We start from the raw sequence: 23,961 nt of genomic DNA, 5'->3' as shown, positions 1-23,961 counted from the left end.
AAAATATCGAGCAAACTGTATAACAAAAATAGCACAAATTCAATATTTCAAAATCGAAAAATATTTCACTATTTTGACTTGCTTGCAACTCGGTACACGTTGTAGGGAAGTCAATCGTGATACGCATACCGTTGTATTCGGCTCGCATTTGTGTGCGCTTTTCGGCTGTGAATAACTTTCGATGTGAGCCACTGAACTCCAAGCCGCTTCGTCGCTTCTCGTCGCTTTCACGCGCGAAATCCAACCGTTCATGGGTTTACGTTCGTAACAAAGGTACGATGCACGTGTTTCATGTACTTTATTTCGGCTGCTCGTAACCATAAACGCTTCTACAAAGTAGTCTGTACGATTATCCATGCAAGAATAACAGGTAAAAAACAAAACAAATTACTGAAATAATAGTATCAGAAATAAATGAAATAATATTTAAAATTGAAACGAAAGATATCTATATAAGCTATTTCTTTTACTAAATTATATAAATTATTTTTTTTTATTTACGTGTTAATTAAAATCCTATTTAAAATGTTTAATTGATTTTACAAATTAAGGCTAAATATATGTTTCTCATTTGAAATAATTGTTTCTTTTATTATATGACAATATTTAAAAACTTTTTTTATAATTTTGTACTTATTTTATTTATTTCTATTTTTATCTTTATCTTTCTCTTATTTAGTTTACATATTTTAAATATTCATTTACGTATATTTTTATTTTATTAATTATTTTTTTATGTATTAATAATTATTGTAAAAATTTTGATATTATAAATACATCTATATACTAAACTATAATAAATTTTAATATAATGTGTATTTTTATAACACACATTTATATAAAAGCTAAAAGGAATACGGCAAGCCTATAACACGATAAATAAATTTTGCGAAAAAATGTTTTTTTTAATAATAAACAATATATTTTTTTGTTTAACTTATAAGAAAGAGAAAATCGTAAAATATGAAACATATTCTCTATTTTATATATGCGTGGGGACTGCTGTATACATATTTTATTTGAACAAATATTCATGTATATTTTCAAGTTGAAAAACTTATATTTCTCGAAGACTTTTTGAATAAATATAGAACGATTATATTCGATGAATTATTATTTGACGTAAAAATCATAATATTTGAATATAAATAGAAAATATATATGTATATAATATACAAGATAGCTTAAAGAGAGAGATATGTCTATTTTGTATAATAAATATATTTGTATGTTTTTTATTCATGTTTTATTATAATTTATATAAACATATTACAGATGCTATAATGTTATAAAGTATTTTATAAACTGATATCGCTATTTTAAATTTGATGGCAGATAATGGCTGGTTGAATCGATTTTTCTTTAAAATCTGAAAAAGGCTCCTAATTTATTGCAAATTTTAAAAACATATGAATTGAATTTTATAAAATCTCAATTAGTTGTTTATATAACATTAACAGGAACAATATTTAATTTATTTTGAAGATTTAGCGCCAGAAACGCCAAAAATACTTATTATATTTAAAGAGTCTCCTACTTTCTAAATCCAGAAAATTTACAATGGAACAAGATTTTTCGAGCAAGCAGTAAATGTGATGTCAAATATAAACATCAAAAGCTTAACATTGCATTTTGACTTATTGAAACGCAATTCGATGAAATGCATAATACATTGGCGCAATGACATTTATGTCGCGGCTTGATAAATCGTCTCGTTAAGAAATTATTCTCCTTGGCCATCGGGAGTCTATTTTCTGCACCGTGAATGTGCATTAAATCGTTTTAACAACCTGAAGGCGAAAGGCAGCTTAAGTAAAGCGTCTTGAGATATCGTACCATTCATTTCCGTTTCTATCTTTTCTCTCATTTTCCGTTTCGTTATCCGCCATTGTCCTTACTTCCTTCGTCAAGATTCGTTATTTCTCCTACTTTTTTTTTTCTCATTAGCTTCTTTATCACTTTCTTCCGTCATGTTTATAACATAAGATTTTATTCTAATAATTATTTTTTTATATTAATCTTCTGCAATGCAAACTATTTATAAATTTTATTGCGATAGGAAGACTAAATGTCTTTTATATACAATATAATCTTAACAGAATTATGCTATGTATCTGCATTGCGATAGTTAAGTGCTCTCTCTCTCTCTCTCTCTTTCTTTCTGTTATATTTAATATTAAAACACAAAATGAACTGAATATATTTTAAATTTAAATTTCTCATATTCCTTTTATATTAAATTAATTATTATAAATATTATAATTATTATAAATTAATTATTAATATAAATATTTATATAATTTATAATGCAAAGACCGCTACTGAAAATGTTAATACAGAATTCAAACAATGATTATCCCATTTAGCTATGAAGTTTTAAACGATTTATAACTCGCTATAGAATTTTATTTATAACTGAATAATTGCATCATGTCTTCTAATATGTTCTCCATTTTGAATATTTTTGCATTATATAATATAAATAAAATTCTATTTCGTATTCTACATAAATTAATCATTTCAAGAAGGCTCAAATCAATAAAGATAGCAAGAAGAAATTAAAATGTACTATCAATACATTATATATTAATATCTTATTTCATCATTTTAATATAAACAACATAAATAGAATAAAAGAAAATAAAATGCTAAATAATTGTATTTGCTTATTACACATATATTATATTAATCACATGCCATCTAAATTTTGTTTGCAATGCATTTCCTCTGTTATCCTGATATATAAAGCGGAAACAAAGTAAAAACAAACAGTATGCAGCGATGAAAAATATGTTAATTAATATCGTGCGCATGATCAAAAACCGTGCAACAGTCCGGACCATTATTTATTATGTTAAGAACAATACTTATGTGACATACGCGCTGTACAACGCACGTGCGAAAAAAAATTTTTTATCTCGTTTGCAGTCGTCGAGACGGGAAAAATATATTTTTCGTGGCTATGCGTGCGGCTGTGACAGTCCTTTTTCACAACCTGCGATATAAAACATCGTTATTGCCGACAGAACTGCCGACTGAGATATTCCTATTCAACGCTCTTTTCTACGTGATGTTTCGCGTGAAAAAAGAGCAGTAGTATTAATTACTAGCCAGCGACATATGACGTCGCAGCGAGGAAAAAATAACGCGAGCATAATGTGATGTAAATGTTACATAATGTATCAACAGTCGCAGGTTTTGATAAACTTTCATATTTTTTTTTTATAAAATTTTCTTAATGTAAATTAAATTTAGATACGGTTGAAATATATGGATATAATTGTTATGGCAAGCCCGCAGAAAGATCTCGCAGTCCGTTATGATCTAAAAAATATTTTCGTACGAAAAATACGAGCTAGCGCAAATATATTCTGCATATCGATGAATTCCGACTCAGAAATCTCTAGTCGTATTATTTCTATTCGCGAACAGCTTTTTAATCATTCTTTTTAATCATCTCTCTCGCGTTTTATACGCCAAATAAGTTTTATTCGTGTAATATCAATGTACGCAATAATGCGCGAAATGAAGCTTGCACATGCATTTTCGGTTAATTTATTCGAATTAATCATTAAACTACTTTATAAATGTATCGCTTTAAATATATACTGTTTTTATAACTCACACAATTTATACAATGAAATTTATTCGTAATATATAATTACATTTACATATGGAATTAATTTCGAGTTGGTAAATTTGGAAAATTTACATGTGAGAATTTCAAGTGCATCTTGCACTTTATTGTTAATGCGAATTATTTACGATGTGTTCTAGTTCGCGCTACAAATTCACCCTTTTCGCGTGCCTTCACTTCGAATGAAAATTACAACCGTATCGAGTACAACGGAATTCCCGAAGAATGTAGTTTCATGGGTTGCACGGTTGCTTACCCGTGTATCATTCGAAACGCTTGCAATCCACAAGGTCTCTCGGTCCTCGCGGTTAATTTATGCGGTAATTGCAGTTACAGTTTCTGATGGATTCTGGCCGCTAACTATGTATTGAATTAACGGCCGAGTAATTAATTTGCCGTTCTACTACGTTAACTGCTGTATTGAGATAAATCGCGCCAATGGAAACGTAACTTAACATTTATACGCGTTCATAAAATCGAGACGATTTTATTGTGATCGTTTGTCCGAGATTATCAAACAGCCATTTAGTGCCGAGTTTGGTGCGATTATTGAAAATTGACTCAGCACGTTGTAAATTTTCGTTCGTGTTTTGTATCATAAATATATTTACTTGGGCACGATAAACAAATAAGGTAGACATAAAATTAATTATCGCTTATACAGTTACATTACCGAATACAAGAAGGAAAATTAAATTTTTAAAATGTTTCATCAATATTGTTGATAATAATAATAATATATTATGAAAAGCGTGTATTATTGAATTCCAAATTGTAACTAGTATATATATATATATATATATATATATATATATATATATATATAATTCATACTACGTAGCTCAGACTCGAAATTTCAAAAATTTTCGTGTCAAAAATCCGATATTAAATATTGTTATATGTATAAAATAATAAGTATCTGTCCGAAGTATTACAGTACAGATTTTTTGTGGAAATTGGAAACATATTCTGCGCATCTGTTCCACTCTATTCACGTAGTCGTAACACGTATGTCATCAGACAGATCTGATTAGGATCTCGAAATTGTAACGCAACGCTATACTTGTATCTCAATTTAAATTTGAGCCTGAACAAAATATTTTAATTATAATGAAATTTTCATTTCGCGAAATGAATATTATATTATTTTATATTTCAATTATACACTTTAAACATATATAAATTTTTTTTTAATTTTATATGTTTTTAAATATTATTTAAATTTAAATAATATTTCTTATTTAATACATAGAAGAATATTATTTGTTTCAACATTGAGATACAAGTAACTTTTAAATTGTGCATGACTAAAAATTATTATTTTACGATCAATAATTCTACGGATATAAATACAGATGCAAAACCATTAATTTATAAAGAATAGTGAATTTAATTAATTACATAACAAATTATATATTTTTATATAAGACGGATTACATTTTTATAAATTAATGTATGTATTACTTGAAAAAAAAATAAGAGTTTTTATACTCACAAACTTTCAAATTGTTAGTAAATTGATGCTTAAACCATCATGAAGCAGCATTGACAACATATCCATTTAATAGCAAATTTAATTAGCAAAAACTATCTTTTCCCTTAACTGTTTTACGACTCTAAAGGGATTATTAAGAGTTTGCAAGCAATTCCGTAGCTTTAACGCGATCAACAGATTATTATCGCGCGATTTAATACTCGATTTAGGAAACGGTCGTTACTTCAGCAAGGATCGCTATTAGCCCGGTCAAGCGTGGACGAAGTTTATGATACGAACAACAATGAATAATAGCGCTACGGAAAATCGTTAACCCACCATTAACGGCGCGACCCTGCTAGGAAATCCTGTACAAATACTCGTAAACTGAATTCGTTCGCTCATCTCGATAATGGATATCGAATCACACGACGTGCGCGCTGCACCGCGAAAATTCTATTCTCATCGTGTATTCAAAGCAAGTGAATGATCGCAAGCAGCATGAAATATACACGGCAATATTGAACGAAATGTATATGTATTCGCAAAACAGAGAATAATTTGAATGTGTATTATTATATACAACTTTGAATATATATAAAATTATATAAAATTAATTATGTAAAATATATATACTAATTATCTTTTTTTAATATTATATATTAGTATATTATATTTCTGGTAAAAAAATATATATATTTATAAACGTAATTTTAATAAATTGTAAATTAATAAATTCAATCCTATCAATAGCTTGATAAAAAAAGTCCATAGCATATTATCTTCTTTTCATGATTTTTACATCGAAGAAAACATTATTTAATATATGTATAAATAAATTAACAACGTATATATTTTTTAATAAAAATTTTCTATTTCGTAAATATTTGACGCAGATTAATAATCGATACTCAACTAACGCATTATAATAGCGCGTCAAGAGGGGACAATGAAGGTGTTCAATCGATTTACAGTGAGGGATTTTAATATTAATTATTTATATGCAAAAAGCACTAATCTCTCTACACGGGCATGCTGGAACGAACGTTACGCTGGCAGATCAAAGTCAGTGGAATACAGTAGTATTATGTGCTAATGTCTCTTGTTGGAATTATTTGTTAGAATAAATGAGATTTCTACTGCTTTATAGAACGAACCGCTGATGAGGCATTGAATTAAATATTGTCTTATTTCGCGTTTCTTCTTTATAATATGAGGTACATAAAACGGAATAATTGCATTATTTTTTGATTGAGCAGTTATGTAACATTGAAAATATTTCAGATAACGAACTAAAATTTACAGATACAGATTATTATAAAATTATCCTCATAAAAGAAGAAATTTCTATTTAAGGCTCTCGAAAAAGCAATTTCTAAATTTTTAAACTTATTGTGCGCGATTCTTGCTGTATAAATTAGGAAAATTGCAATTACTTAAAATAACAAAAATCTATATTATAAAGAAAATAAATTACAACAACGAATTATGCAAATAAAAATTATTAAAGATATAAAATTAATTAGAAATTATTAATGATTAGATTATTCCCGATCGTGTATAATTTACAACTACAGATTATTTATTAAATCCAGCTTATTGCCAAATTGTTTGTCTAAATTAAAGCGATAGATATAATTTTATGCTAAACATATTCAACAATATCACAAAATCCGGACCTTCCGTAGTGTAATAGATTCAAGGGCGAACAAGCTGAAAACAAAGTGCAAAAGTGCAAAAAGAAAACTCGAATAGTCGCGTAAAATGGAGAAAAAGCGCAATTGCAGCTCAATTCAACGAGAGATCATGTGGCAAGGAAAATGCCAGGAGCGAACAGGATGTAGAAACGGCCCGAGTTCCTCTTGTTTCCGGTACGCACGGACGGAGCGAAAATCTAGGATGGTGGTTTTGCATTCATCGAGAAGACCCCACAGATCCTCGCTGAAGAAAAGTGTGAGGAAACCAATTCGATGTCTCTACTTTCCGAGAGTCTCTTTACCACCGTTTCCTACACGATCTAGTCGAAAAAAATCGAAGATTATTGAATAATCGCATTGAATAATTTGAAATAATTGTTAAATATAATTTAAAATACGCATCTTTTTGCGCCTTGTTATTGTCTATGCAAAATTGTTTGCTGCGTAATAATTAAATTTATAAAGCTTCATTAAAATATGAATGTTTTAAAACTAAAATATGAATGTTTTAAAACTATCGAATTACTCATGTTTTTTTATCAATCGTGAAAATTCCAATAAATTCACAATCTATTTTAAAATAACAAAAGTATCTACAGAAGAGCTAAACCGAAAGTATCTATAAAATATCTGAACCAAGTATCCTATTATCCTATTATCCATATAATTTTAATATTGATTACATCATGTCTAAAATAAAATGCAATTAAAATTATTTAAAATACACAAACATTTTGTTATCTTCATCTCAAATTTTATAATTTAGAATTAATTTGCTAAAATACTTTAATATTTTTAACAATTAATATTAATTGATAAATCAAAAGATTTTAATGCTAAAAAAATCTTTTACTTAAATATGAAAAATATATTAAGAAAGAACATTTTTTAATTATAAAGATTATGTTGTGTGTGTGTGTGTGTGTGTGTGTGTGTGTGTGTGTGTGTGTGTGTGTACAGTATAATATATATACACACACATATTTTTAACAGATTGAACAGTTTGATCAGCATGTAATACCGTAAATTCCAATTCTATAATTTTTAACAGATTCAAGTAGCTTTAATAAAATTACTATGTCATAACCAGAGAATTACATAAGGATTCAACAAACGCAGTTTTATTCCTCTACAAGATATTCTGTCGAGAATTGCTTTTGCAAAGAGCTTCTCGCAGATCTCTTTAACCGCGCATTTTTCATCTCGCTCGGCATTTTCTCTCGTAATTTCGCGAAGAGCAGGTTGAATGCAAGCTGCAGTTTCAGGATGCATCGTCTTCGAGCGATTACGTCATCCGACTCTGCGGCACTGATTACGCCGAGATGCTCGCGAGTAGAAACATAACGAAAGTAAATGGCTAAGTTTCTTCCCATCTTCCTTATATGAAAATTTTGCTGTCTCTAACTAAATGCAACGGTAAAGTGCACACATATTGCATTATGTATAAACAAATAAAAAAATATATATATACTTGCAAATGTAGCGATATGATCGTAGCATTATACATATCATTCTTATTTCATATATTAAAAAAACTAAAAATTAGAAAATTAAAAATATTGCGAAAATATTAATTTTAATTACTATCGCTGTAAAAGATGTAATGTCAAGATTTAAAATTAATCAAAGTATTGCACTCTTGGACATGAGATATGCAATCAAATTTGTTTTGATCAATATTCAACTTATCAAAATATAACATTAATTTGCAGCGGATGCTATCGATTGATTAAAAAATGCAAATATAAATTTAAAAATTTTAATTTTAATTTTCAATATTTTGTTTTATTCTGATAAAAATAGATTTTACATAATTGAACAGATATAAAAAAACCCAATTAAGTCATTCAATAATAAATATACATATATGAATATTCGTCAATTTTTTAATAGTCACATAATGTATACGAAAAAATTGGCATCTTAATTATCATAAAAATATATTATAAGTAATGGGTAGCTGGATGATTTATCATAATGTATGACAAGTAAAATATTCAGGAAATTTTAAGAGAGCAATATAGAAGTAAAACTCACTTCTAAAATTAACGGATTACAAGGAAAGAAGAGTGTAGAACACTCCGTATTTTATATATAGGAACTGCGACACAAACTACATGCAAACTGCAGTAATACTCGCAAAAGTTGAGTAACGAGGATAAACAGAAAAGTACATTCACTACGCATAAAAGAGTATACTGCAAATTTTATTGTCATAAAAATATCATATTTTTTTATTTTTGTCTCACAGTGATTGAGTTAGAAACATATTTAAAGGCGAAGTTTCTTCTTTTATCGATTATGTTACAAGCATTTACAGATTAAGGTTAATCGTTATAGAAAAGATTTATTAATTACAGATGTTTCTAATATTTCAAGAAAATTTAAATTTTAGAATAATATGTTTTAATATTATGATAAAATATATATATTAATAATATAATGATGTAATATTATATATATAATATTCCTTTATTTATATCTCTTTTTTCAAAATTATTTAAAAGTTAGTTATTTTACTTAATTTCTAAAAATAGATCTGACTTCTAAATTTTAATTTCATATTTAATTTATTAGATAATAGTTTATTAGATAAAGAAGAAAAGTTTTAAAAGAATAATTTGCCATTTGGAAAAAATTTAAAATGTCAAAAATTATTAAATCTTAATTAAATACAACTTACATAAGCTTTATTTAATATTTACAAATTATCAAAAGTTTTTGTTTAAAATTTTTCTTCTTTCTATCTGATAGAGGAGAATTTGAATAAAATAGAAACATGTCTTTCCCCAGAAAAACAATCATTATTTCTTTATTTATATCCTAGAAAGGAGAAGATCCATAGAATAAGTGTTACTCCGGGAGATACTCATTAATGAGAATAAGTTCCAATGTAACGCTTATTTTCGCTAAGTTAAAAACGATAATATTATCGATAAAGTTTTACTAAAAAGAAGTCCAAATGGCGAAAGATATTTTGACGTGCGATTAAGCAAACTACCCATTCACGCAATGTAACCTTCATAAACTATTACTATTACACACGACGCGCGTAACGATAATTTGAGAGAGTTCTGGCGTTTCGTTGCAGGTAGCTCGTTACGTGAATCGTTGGCGGCCGTTTGCATAAAATTATCATAGCGCTCGTGAGTTTTACTGCCGGATGTAAAAAGCTAAGTGCATCTTGCTAACTTGTACCCAGTGGTCGCTGCTTTCTGCGGAGGGAGTCTCCTAAGCGATTACAACTGTTTCTGTTGATGACGAGTTTGTCGACCGATTTAAGGTCGATATTTTTTCTCTCTCTTTCTTTCTTTCTCTTCATTTGCTTATAACTTCTAAACCGCAAACTCTTTCAATATAGCATTAGCAGCAATATACTTTAAAAATAGAAAAAGTGATACTTAATGATCATTAAATCTTTGATTAACTTTTTATTAATCTACGTAAAAACTCCCTCGAAAGTTTCAGACATTAAATAATCCAATAGTTAGGCCATTCGAGAAATTTTCTCAGAGGAAACATTGATTTTACATTTATCAAGTAATTTGTCAGGAACAGCGAAACTCCGTATATTTGAGGTACAAAAAAGGCATGCTCGTAAAGCGGCGCAGAAACTTTAGCAATTAATTTTGTATCTGTGCACTTTATTCTGATACTTAATTCACGACTGGCGGCGGCGAGATAAGGACTGTTTGCGTTTAGAATAGGTTGAATGCATTACCATGTACAAACATGCGGAGTATTTCGTATTCGCCGTGCACTTGAGTAAAAGAATAGATTGAGAAGGATATTGATTGTTTTAAATATATGTATATGTTAAAACGAAAAAAAATGAGAAATAAAGATAAAAGAAACATAGGACAAATTGTCACGTAATATTAGTACCAATCGATGCGATAATTATTTATACAATCAATAAAAATCATTTACTTTAAAATTTATCTTGAAATTTCCAATCAATCTAAAAGCGAGATTTATAAATGATTTTGACTTGAAAAAACAGATAATTATATTTTCAAATTACAAGAATTAATATATATCAGATATAAATATCGAGTCGAATAAAAATCGATAATGTGGAAAAATAAAACTTGGAATTTACTTATTTATGAATAGCACGCGCTAAATAGTCCCTGCATTTTGCGAGCAGCTAATTACAGCCAGCAAACAGGAAGTTCCTTTGTCCTACAACTCTCGTTTTCCACAATCACAACTAAATTTACCAGATTCTCGTTGTCGTTGAGTTTCCACTATCGTCGAATTGCGCGACATACAATTTACAAGTGGAAACTCTACATCCACATCGACGATACGGTGACACGGTCCAGATAACGGAATATGCTTTAACCTAGTGGTTTCTAAACTGAAACACCCGATAAATTTTGCCACAAAATACGAGGAAAAATGAAGAATTTATCATCTTACTTACTTATTAACATTTTTTTGAAAAACTAAGTAAGATTCAACTTTATTTACAAAAATAATTCTCTTACAATTAAATTTTACTAGAAATTAATTAAAGAATTGAATATATCTACTAGCATCTTTTAAATAGTTACTCATAAAAAAGAAATAAGCTTTATATTGCTAAAGCAATTTATAAATAAAAATATGTAATATCTTTTTTATTATCATCGGTTTCTAATTTTTTTATTTGCAGCTTTATTTAACGCCGATCAAAAACGTGAAATCTTGAATTAATTGTATCTTTCCCTTAGACGATAAATCTTTAGACTTTAAGAGACTGCGCGATAACAGATATCTTATTCAAGATTTTTCTTTAAAGGCGCACTTCCAGTCGTAGTTGTATGGGAGCAAAAATATTTTAAAATTTATCTAAGTGTACATTATCATTATCATAATCGTTATCATTACCATTTTTAGAGATAGAATTGAGATCTACAGAATTTTCATCGCACAGACGATTTTTGATTTGCATTATAGATAAGTCTTGATCGTTGTATCTATTAACTATTTTTAACATTCAAGTAATGGAAATGGTTATCGTAAAGAATTGAAGATATTAATCTCGCCCTTGGGGCACATTTACGCTCTGCGACATATGATAATATGATTTCTTTTCGTCTAGAAATATAAGCTTCATTATATTATTATTTAATCAAGCACATATTCCGTTCTATAAAAATTCTATATTAACACCATTAAAATGAAAACAACATCAATATCTTTCTTTTCTAATATAAAGAACATTTAGATTATTATATTTATATTATTGAGAAAAATTTTGTTATTATATTAAGTATCAAATATTTCATATATTCCTCGTTTGAATCTAAATTTCACAATTAACAATTAAGCCTACAAGTAATAAAACATATCGTAAATTCCAACAGACATAATAAAATACTTTTCCTACGTTTTTTATTTCAATCAAAATTTACTGCGCTCGTTTCACCTATTCCTCCGATCTTTCTCCTTCTATATTTGATTGTTCTTTTTGCGTTAATTACGACTCGTCGTCACGATGTGATTAAAACTTTTTCCCACTCTCGTTCATTTTTTTCCTCAGGGTGAGACCCCGGTAATAACGATTACTTATTTCATTGTCGGATATCGCGCGTGTCCGCGCTGTGGCGACTCGCTGATTGCAATGTATTACGAAAAAAGTTTCCGCGTCGCAATGGCGAGTAATAATAATTCCTAGATTTTTAGCAGTCTCCAAATGTTTCTAATTCTAAAAAAAAGAATATATAAACTAATTTAAAAAGTTTAATATTTTAACATTAAAATTATTTTAATATTAATATTAAAAATTTTAAAAAGTATAAAATTTATTTTTAATATGACGTAAGCTATAAATTTATTCTACTAAAAATAAGAAGGAAGGAAATATTATAATAAAAATTAAAAATATTAATCACATATAAAACGTAATAATCCTTCTTTTCGAATGTATTTAACAAAATATGTACTTTGATAAATTATTAAAAGTACCTTATTGCTGTCAATATACGGGAAAATTTCTGATGACGTTGCATAGCGCCAAGTTGAAAATTTTTTTGGTACGGGAAATTTTTCAAGCGTAATTGCCCGCGATCAGCTTACATCTGTTCTCTCGCGATTCGTGGCGAAAAAGAGTACGCTACTTTCGGAAAGTTCACGATCGGACGGAAAACTTTTTAATGCCGCCATCCGTACCGGCGAATTTTCATGGTTACGACACGGGAAACGCGATCTCGCGCTTTATTCGTACAACAGTACTGCGTAATTAATTCGACTAATTGCGAGTGGTTAGAAGGAGCGGAATAAACGCGTTTTTCGATATAAGTCTCTAAAGCATGAAGGTTGCAATCGATGTGAATACTAATTATAAAGTTAGTGAACTTACTGAATTTATTTCAACTCTAATTAATTAATCTCACTTTTTGTTAGAGCAGAAAATACAATTAAAATAATAACATGAAAAATCCTGTGTTTTATTGCATGATATATGTTAATATGAAAATAATATAGACAATATATATAATATTTTATTCCTCATTTCAATTTTCTCAGTAACATTTTCTTTACAGATAAGTTAATTTAATTGCCACATATTTTAACCAGCTCAGAAAAAATAAGTGTTCAAAAGTAGAATATATTCATTATTTCGCACTATGTCGCAATGAAAATAAGAATAAGAAAAAAAATTTCGACATTATTCTGTAAACAAAGCATTGAAGCTATAATGCGATTAAGTACAAAGTGGACGGTATAAAGTGATTTTGTGATTAAAATCAGATAGAATTACGTAACAGTGGTAATTGTCTCGTGTAATACAAAAGCAAGGTGGATTTATTAATTAAAACGCAAGTGGACAGAGATGCACAAAACTCGTCATTCCACATTCACGACTACTTTGTTTATTTGCATATATATTTCGCAGTATCATTATAAATTCTATGTGAAAAATTCTCTATATTTAACAAAAAATAAACTCTTTATGAAAGAAAAAAATTGTTTATTTGTCATTTTTTCATAGTTACGTTTTTGATAGTAAATGAGATATACTAGTGACAATCGCAAAATATAAAAATTTAAAAAGTGACTGAAAAAATTTTATTGAGATGTGATCTAAATCAAAGTTTTTTAAACTATTTGAATTAATTAAATTATACTTTTTTATAATAACTTTTTATAGCGATTTATTAGGATTAGTGTACTCGTATTATATATATTAGCCTTATATACTATAAATATAATAATTCAATCTTCAATACAATTTTTGTCTTATCTTACTTACATAGCAGCCTTCTAAAAAAAGTTATTGTTCTTTCGAAAAATAATATGTAGCATTGATTTTTTAATTTTATCTAATCATATGCAGTAGAAAGAGACATTACAGTTATCGTGAATAAAAGGTGAAAATGTGCTAACAATGTCTGGACCGTTTATAAAAGTGTTATCCGCGCAGATAGATTTTACTTCCCGATCGATGTAATCTATTCCAACCAGCTATCGGGTTAACGTAAAATTCGCACGATGATTCTCCCCCTCGTTCCCTTTTCGATGTTCTATCCTTCGCTCACACGAGGCCGCTTCTGCTCTCGCTCTTCTACTCGTCTCTCTCTAACGGGACCCATCGCTGCCTATCGAGGTCAGACACTTGGATTTCACACGATCTATAATGCAGCCCTTTCGGATGAGATGGAATACGAAAGAGGACGAAATGGGCACGAACTAGAAATACGGTTACCGCATATGCGGATTCGTTACGAATACTTTCGCACACGAGATATAAAAATCGAACAAAATACACCGCATGCATAAGATTGAACACACTAATAAACTTAATAAGCATAAACTATTCGTATTTCTTGTTCAATAAGTACTTCATTTTATAAAAAAAAAACATGAATAATATTAATATAATAATATTAATATTTTATCAAATGATTATATTTATTTTAAGATATTTTTAAAAAATATAATACATTTATTTTAAAAAATATAAAAGAATTATTCTCCTTTTAAAATAAAAAATGAAAATTATATATATAAAATTGCACACGTCAATGTTTCACTTCGTATTTCTTTAAAGTTAATAATGTGATAATAATTGGTTTTCTCTAGTTGTTGTTTAATCTTGTAAAAAAACTTCTTACAATTTATATAATAAAAGATATAACATATAGTTTCCACTAAACTTTTTAAATTATACAAAGACACATGATTAATCTTCTAGAAATTTAAATAATCAAAACAATTTTTTGTTTCTATTATCGTTAATTATTATTACAATAAAATAGCCGCAATTGCTGCAGCTATTTTAAAATACAAAAAGAAAAGCATACACAATTTTAGCACGAACACATTCGGCATTTTTGTGCAGTTCCAAAATGTTGAACGATTCAATACGACAGGGTTTGCTCTTACTATGTTAACTCTAATGACCCTTGGATAATGCACCTGACCAAAGCCAACCACAACAGCAGACGTCGAGTTTGGCATTACAGAGACTAAATCCCGTTAAACCAATCACAGGTCCACGACTATGAGAGGTTCACTTTCCTATCCTCGCCCATTTCTCATCGGTACACATTATTCTCCCTAAATCGCCTCTGTTATTTCCATTTAATACATACTTTTAGGAAAATTTACAGATAGAAATTATATATAAACTAGTGATAGATTTAATCGAAAATTAATTGTAATAATTTGTTATAATTTGTAATAATAATTCTTTTGATACTATCTTGAGAGATATGGCTCCAAAATTACTACAATTTACCCATTTCATTTAAAGTCTTAAAATAATATCAGAGGAAAAACAATACAATATTTCTATAAAAATATACGAGAATACGCGATTTAGAATATATTAAAATATTACTAAAATATATATTAATAAAATATATATTAAAATTTAATACAATATAAAAACTTTACAATAATTGGCATAAACATTTAAAGCTGATTTAATGCTAGAAATTGTTGATTAAATTTGAATATTACAATCTAGCTGTACAATCTAGCTATACGATAAGTTAGATAACATCTTTTTAAATAATAACTGTGTAAATAATAATTATGTCAGTAGTAAAAAATTTAGCTATCTATTATAATTAAATGCCATAAAATTGAATGTAGTTACCCAAGTTTGTTTTACTCCTATAAAAACTGTTTTAAATATAATCATGGAATAAAAAGAGCAGGGTACATTTAATCTTAAATTAATAATTAAAATATTTTAAGTAAGGTAAACATACTAAATATTTTAACGAAATCAAATATGTTAACTCCTCTGCAAGTTCAAAAATTAGAGAAAGCAAAGAGAATATAATTTACAACAAGCAAATGAACAACTTGGAAGAGCAATTTTATTCAAAATTGCAATAATTTTGTCTTCTTTATAAAAAGAACTGTGAAGTATTCAGTTATGAAGTAATGGAGCTCACTAGCTTCATTATATCTGAATTTTTCACAGCTACATATTTGAAATATTCGATTATGATTTCTGTAACATTTACTTGCATTTGCTTTATTTTTGAAATTTAAACTTAAATAGGCTAAAAATAGAGCTATATTTAATGCTATATTTAAATTATGCGAAAAATTCATGTACTAGAAAGTTAATACAACGAAACGAAAGAAATGTGGATAGTGGATACAAAAATCATATAATAAATATATCTTTACACTTTTTAACCAAAATTATCAAATACATTTCAGTAAAAAAATGTATTTACAATTTTTTTCTTTGATTGATCAGGAAAGATTTCTATTTTATAAAAAAAGAATTGCCACACGAATCAATTATATGTATAAAGCAAAGACATATTTATATTTTCAAAAAATACATAAAAATAAAAGTAGACAAATAAAACTTGGTCATATTTAATACAACATATTTTATAATAATATTATAACAATGTTTTTGACAGTATTTTAACATTATATAACCATACTTATATGATGCAATATCTTTATATTGTACAGAAATTATGTGACGCAATATTTTTAAACACTGTTAAGTCATCATGCAAGGTCACGATAGAAGATAATATGCTACTTTAATTACTTTAAAAGCATTTATAATAAATTAATTATTATAAATGCTTTTAAAGTAATTAAAGTAGCATATTATTATAATAAGTATTATTATCAGTAATAAAGCTTTTAATGACTCTAATTATTTATAATTTGTATAATGACTTTCATAAAAAACATTTTTACTTTGGAATATATATTACAAAATATTATTGCGCAAACGATTAGTCATACTTGCGATATACAATTTACTTACAGTTTCATTTGTTTTGAAATAATAAAAATAATTGTTATCTACTACATTAAAAATGAAATATCTTCTGTTTGTTATATCCCTTTGGCGATAGCAATTATAAGCTTTGGCATAAAAATAAAAACCCTATATGAGTGTAAGTACGTGAATTTTGAATAGCAAAAAAAGGATAGTGAATAGCAAAAAAAGAAGTGATAAATTCTGATTAATATAATGCTAGTACAGGTATATTACGCCATGTCGATAAGGCTAAAGTTATTTGAAAAATTAACAATAATTTTGTATATAAAAGGATAAACACATGCAAGAACTTATAATTCTAATATTTAAAATCTATCTTCTGCTCTGTATTGAATTATATAGATGTATATCCTATCAATGTCAAACATGAAGAGTAGAATTCTTGTGATTAAAGTTCGACAAATGGACATCATATTGAATTCATTGAGATGCGCGAATAATGCCTCCAAGAATTTTTTTATTTCTATACATTAAACTATACTACATTAGAGATAAAATTTATCAATTTTATATTAAAGATGATGAAAATTGTGCTTGAGACAACTGAATAGATTAGATCACAAGAATAATGAATAGCAAAAAATAATAACTGCACAATTAATATTTACGTAAAAGCGCATTTATTATTAAAGCTAGTGGGTACAATTCTTGATCTGAATGAAAACATGTTTACGACTCGCTTCTATTGAGCGAAAAAGCTGTAAATATGGATTTGTATTCTGAATTTGTAAATTTGTGCTATTTATGAAGGAAACAAAATTTCCTATCGTATATATATCATAGTGGCGTAGCAAGGGAGAACTATATAGAAATTCGAAGCCCCCCCAAACTTCAAATAGTCTCCAAAAATACAGAAATAATAAATACAGAAATATTTTTTAACCCTCACCTTATAATTTTTCGTATGAAAAGATATAATATGCAGATTCTTATTCTGTTTTTTACATAATATTTCAGAAAGTAAATATAAAGTTTAAAATAAAAGAACATATGAACATAGATATGTCAACATTTATTTTTCGAATTATAATATATATAAGTTATATATATAATTATAATATATATAAGTTAAGGAGAAGTAATCGCTTTTCAGTTTAAATTAATACACATATAAAATGATAATTATTAATATACATATATTATAATTTTCCTGTATTATATATGTGTCATAAAAACTATGTGAAATTTTGTAATTTATCATCAATCTGTTATTTTTTCATAAAGAAATAAGCGTCAAAACGTTTAGATATTCTTTTTAATTTATTATAATTCGATGAAAATATATATATATATATATATATATATATATATATATTGTTTATAGATTAACTCTGAATTATGTATATATGTTTTTATAATACTTCAAAGCATAAATGTAAGATCTGAAATGAAATAAATATATATATATTTATATATATTCAAATATCATATGACTAGAGATGCATAAGACTGTATTTTAAATAATTATATATGTATATATATATATATATATATATATATATATGTAATTTTTATATAATGAATAACTGTTATGTGTTTGTAATAAATATATCTTGAAATAGCGTACAAATTTCAACGAAAAACCTTCTTCCTTTTTTATAAAGAATTTTATTACAAACAAAATTCTCGTAGATGATGGACAATTCGTTTCTGCGTAAAACCAAAGGTTCATCAGCTGTTCATGACGGTAACTGACAAAATTGGAGACAGAGGTCCACTTTTTCGCCCGTATCCAAATTGTACAATATTTATAAGTGCATTACGGGTGTTTATCTCATTTGTGTAAGTAATAATATCTTTTATTTAAGTACACTTTATATGTAGCTATTATGTCGAAATAATTAAAAATTTATTATGCCCCTTTTTATATATATCTCTATATATCTCTCTCAAGAATTCATATCTGAGTTATTCATATGATAATAATTGAGTGAAAATTTTATTTTATACAGATTAAATATAATCTTCTCTTTGTTGTGGTGTCTGGCAAATTCAGAAACTGGGACAAAGTTTGCCCTGCACGAATATTGATTTTCGACTTATCAACTGATAAATTAATTAAAAATATAATCATTTCATCTAAAATCGCTAATAATAAAAATGGTTTTGGATTGTTGATGACAGTCAAAACGTGTTTCCAAGCGGATCCCGTCAATATTTTTTTCTATAATTTAAAAGATATAGTATATATTTCCTATAGTTAACAGATAAAATAATTACAATCATTTTATCATAATAAATATATTTATCATTCATATATTTATCATATATATTTATCATATATTTATCAGATTTTATTCAAACAAATGTATTTTACTAAAACATGTGATATACAATATTTTGTGTAACATAAAATTGTATGCATCAAAAATATATACATAATATGTAATTTAAACATCTGTCTACATTATATCTGTCTTATTAATTATCAAGTCAATTATCAAGTTTAAATTTTCTTTTTTTATAACGAAATATAACAAAATGAAAGACATTTACAAAGAAAAAAAAAGAAAAATAAGGAGAAATATAATTGAGAACCACGTAAACGAAGATAAAGCAGAATGAAAGTCAAGTACAATATGTTCACCGGATTTTTCATTGACGTGTTTAACATTGATAGGGTACATATCCCCTTCGATCCATATAATCGGAAAAATACGAGGAGGGACAGGAAAAGGTAAAATCGCGAACGTAAAAAAAAGCGGTAAGTAGATCGTACTCTTCTACATCTTTCGCGAAGAACTCATGAATCATGACACTAAGTAGGAGGTAAAGCTTCTCATTCATTATCACCTTGACAATAAAACTCGTGTCTTTTTCTAATAGACACGACACCTCACCATCTTATCTCGTCTCCAATCTTTTCACAGCTTAGATTCCTTCGACGTTCACACACGAAAGCAGAAGTTTGATAGTGAAACTTAATCTAAAATATCTTTATACCTGATGTGAAAGTTTCAAAGAGCGCGATATGATATATATATATGTATATATATATATATATTATTATTATATTTTATATTCTATATTTATGTATTTTACGTGGTTTTTTTTATATCATTGAAAATGTTAAGTATATTAATTCGGCAGCGTTACTAATATCTAGATAATTATATGAATTTATGTGGATGAAAGTTATGAATAATCAGTTTAAAATCCTCTGATTATAGTTAAAAATATCAATATTTCTCTCCCTTGTATCATTGCAAATCTAATAATCTTGATTAAAAGTGGCAATAATATTATCTGCAAGTCTCATTCGCCATCGGTGTCGTATTCATCGGAGAACTTCTCTATCGCAAAATGATATAATTCAATTAAGCAATCCGTATAACAAGCGCGAACGATATTTCAAATAATTCTCCGGTTTACAACACGCATTAACGTATCGGTAAATGTAACCATTAATTTCTTCTCGATCAATGTCCAACTCTTCCTGCATTTATAGAGAAAAAAGATTATTCAATAACCTCAACGGAATAGAAAGGGAAATTCGATTTAAGAAAGTGATCGGCGATTCATGTACAATTTCTGATCAATCAATCCAATTATTGATTGATTTTGGAAATATAAGTTGCGTTGATTTTATTTTTATTTAATATTATGTTAAAATAATGTATGATTTATAATATTATACGAATTGAGATATTTATTGATTTATATTTATATATTTAAAAAAAGGTATCTTCTATCAAAGAGGAAAGAAAAAAAGAAAGAGATATGAAAAATATGCTGTCAGATATCAGATATGAAAAATGTGCTGTCTTAAGTGCAAAATGTTATGTAGATAAATTATACAATATGAGAAATTGAAATATAATAAAATTGACTGTTAAGAAAGCCAAAGAAATAGGATTTCTAGTATAAATAATACTATAATACTATAATAAAAATTAATTAATCCTGTAAAATAAAAGACACGAAAAAAGTAGAGATAAAGTGTATATATATGTACAAAGAAATACACGAAATGCTTTGTACTAAATTATTATTTAATCTATTTAATCTCAAATTTTTTATTATACAAGTAATTATCATATACATTAACATATTCTCTTAAATTGAATGACTAAAGTACCAATTAAAACAGTGATTTCAGAAGATACATACTTTAATGACTTTCAGTGAAAACATCCTTTGCTTTTTCATCTTATGTTTCATTGATTATGGCAATAAAAATCTCATTGAAAAATCAGCCATTTATCAATTGATTATTGTTAGTAATATTTGCAGTGCTATACTTATAACTAAAACTATCAGTGAGAATTCCATTTAATTCCAATTAATTCCATTTAAGAGAATACAATCAATTATTTTCCATGTACTATGTATTTCGTAGACTTAATAGAAAAAACACTCCAATCGATTAATTTCCTAAGATATACACGTATCGTTTTCGGCTCATTTCATTTTTGCTAGCTAAACTTTATGACCTTATTCGCCTGTTCAGTTACTATTCGAAGACAAATCTACTGTACCCTTTAGTTATTTAATTCATATCCTGAATTTCCGAGATTCAACCTCTTTCTCGCTATCGGTTTTTTGCGCTTTACCGATCGTCGTGTTCATCTCACGCAAGGAAAAAGCAACAAAACTTAGGCAAGAACAAAGAAAAGTTTGCCGTTATAATGTAAAAGTTTCACATGCGATGGAGAAACGAAAAAAAAAAAAAAAAGATCGCATGCCCGACAAACGAAACATTCGCAATGCGATGCAACCGTTTGCATTGCGCTGCATATGAATTCGAGATGCATTCGACTGCATTTCGCTCCTTCTCTCATACCCTTTCTCTCTCCCGTCCATCCCATCGTTCTCCACGAATGCGTTCGCGACGCGGTGGTAATCGAATTCCACGATTCGCAATTATTTCGAAAGTTCACGACCGACAGTAGGTTTAACGACCCGTACGTGATAACGACGGGCGTGCTCTGGAAATCCACGAGGATCCGGCGGCCGGCGCCAGATGTATTTCCGGCGTACGTGAGATCCTGTGATCCTGTGACGTCCTGTGATTATAGAGATAGAACACTTCCAAATTAAGAAGTCTCATTAATCAATCTACTTAGGCATAAGCTTTAAGTCTTCGCGGATTATATGGAACTTTAATTCTTTTGTTTATTCGCATTTTCAGCGACAAATTTGTCGTTATTTTCAAAGTTTTTATTCTTCCTCTTCGTTCACATCTAATGGGATACAAATAAAAATAAGTGTCGTTGAACATTTCGCAGAAAATGGATCAATCGATGACTAAGCAAACATTATTCACTTAATGAAAATATTTTAACAATTAATGAGTCATTATCAGATGTTATATTACTCAACTGCTGGAGAAATCTAGTGTATCTTCAAAAACACATATTTCTCGAAAGAAAGAATTTTTCTTATATTACGAAGAAATGACGTAATAACACAATGCTATGAACATATTATTACCTTCGTTACAATGGCAATATCGCCCACGGCGAGAACCTATTGCCCTTAATATATCGACATGAGCGGCGATCAATAATTCGACATGGTCAACGTTAAATCTGCTCCTAGTACAATTTTTTCTTCGCAAGGTTATTGAACTGCAGATTAAAAATTGCAATGACAGTGCATCGCGAAATCGCCAAGTTTAATAATGCTCGCTTGCATTTCAGCTTATTAAACGTCAACGCGGATCTCGATAGTCATATCAGATATATCTATTTAATAAAAAAAGGAAACGAGAAAATATGGTTTATAACGTTAGATATTGCAGATAACGTGTAATTCTTTCAAAATAATAACAATAAATAAATAAATAAATGATAACAAAAATAATAAATAAAAAAAAACAAAAAATAATAACAATAAATTAGATACATATATCGGTGTAAAAAAAAATAAGAGACTTAAATGTGTAAAAATTTTTATAATTATTATTTTTATAAATTATAAGTTATTATTTTTATAATTTTTTGCGAGAAACTTGTTTTCTTGTACCAGATAATATCGATATTTTAATTACAACGGATTAAGCAAAGCTTTATTGATCGCACGTTCCGATTTTATTAATCTCTCGTCTTGAACTTCCCGCAAAAGATAGACGTAGTGTAGATAGAGCAACGTTAATGCGACCCGACCGCAACGATGCAAAATAACGCAAGTTGCTCCGTTTAAGAACGACCTTCCGAACCGCTTCCCCCTATCTCGTATCGCGTATAATCGGATTAAGGTAAGTTCTCCGGTGCCTTCCTTTAAGTTCCGGTTAACTTTCTACGGGAATATCCGTGACGCTTGAGCGATCTGAACGCTTCAGTAACATCGTGGTTACATCGGAGTTTGCTTGTTGCATGACACAGACATAGTTACCGTTTGTTTTCTTCTACAATTCTTTAATATTTTCTTTTAGATTTGATTTTTTAGAATTGCATAAGTTCTTCCAAAGAAATCTAAAGCCTATTATAAAAGAAAACAAAATTTAATTTCTCTATAACAAGTATAAAAGAAAACATTATTATATTATATATAAAATCTAATAATAATTAAATATATTAATAATTGCTTATTACAATAATATAATTATATAATTCTCACATTTTTAATAAAAATAAAATTATGAATAAAATACGATTTTATTCTTAAATATTCTTGATTACTATTTAAGCTTAAATTTATTATAATATTTTCATCGAAGGAAGGAAGCATTAAATTCGATTCTTCTCAATATATCGAGACATTGAGAGAGATTGAAAAGCATATCCAATATATTCGCTCGTTTCTATACTTTTATACATCGTTTCCGCCGTTCACGTACGGGCAGCAAAATGATCCGATTTACAAAAGCGTAGCAAATTTACGCCGTCCTCGAATATATATGTCAATGGAGGGGTTATCATTGATTTGCGGTCGGCGAATTTGCGGG

General features: G+C 27.9%; 1 protein-coding gene across 3 annotated transcripts in view; it reads left to right on the top strand.

Annotated features, from left to right (window-relative positions):
- Positions 1–23,961, top strand: part of LOC105253722 — a 125,006-nt gene that overhangs the window by 48,499 nt on the left and 52,546 nt on the right. Inside the window, exon 3 of one of the 3 annotated variants that reach the window (XM_011261936.3) lies at positions 18,705–18,854. The exons of the other annotated variants lie outside the window; for them this stretch is intronic. The gene's annotated coding sequence lies outside the window, so the exon portion shown is untranslated. The remainder of the gene's footprint in view (positions 1–18,704; positions 18,855–23,961) is intronic. 3 annotated transcript variants of the gene reach the window in all.

Source organism: Camponotus floridanus, unplaced genomic scaffold, assembly GCF_003227725.1.
Source record: "Camponotus floridanus strain SB8 unplaced genomic scaffold, Cflo_v7.5 scaffold14, whole genome shotgun sequence".
NCBI lineage: Eukaryota > Metazoa > Arthropoda > Insecta > Hymenoptera > Formicidae > Camponotus > Camponotus floridanus.
This window is presented reverse-complemented; position numbering and strand designations above follow the sequence as displayed.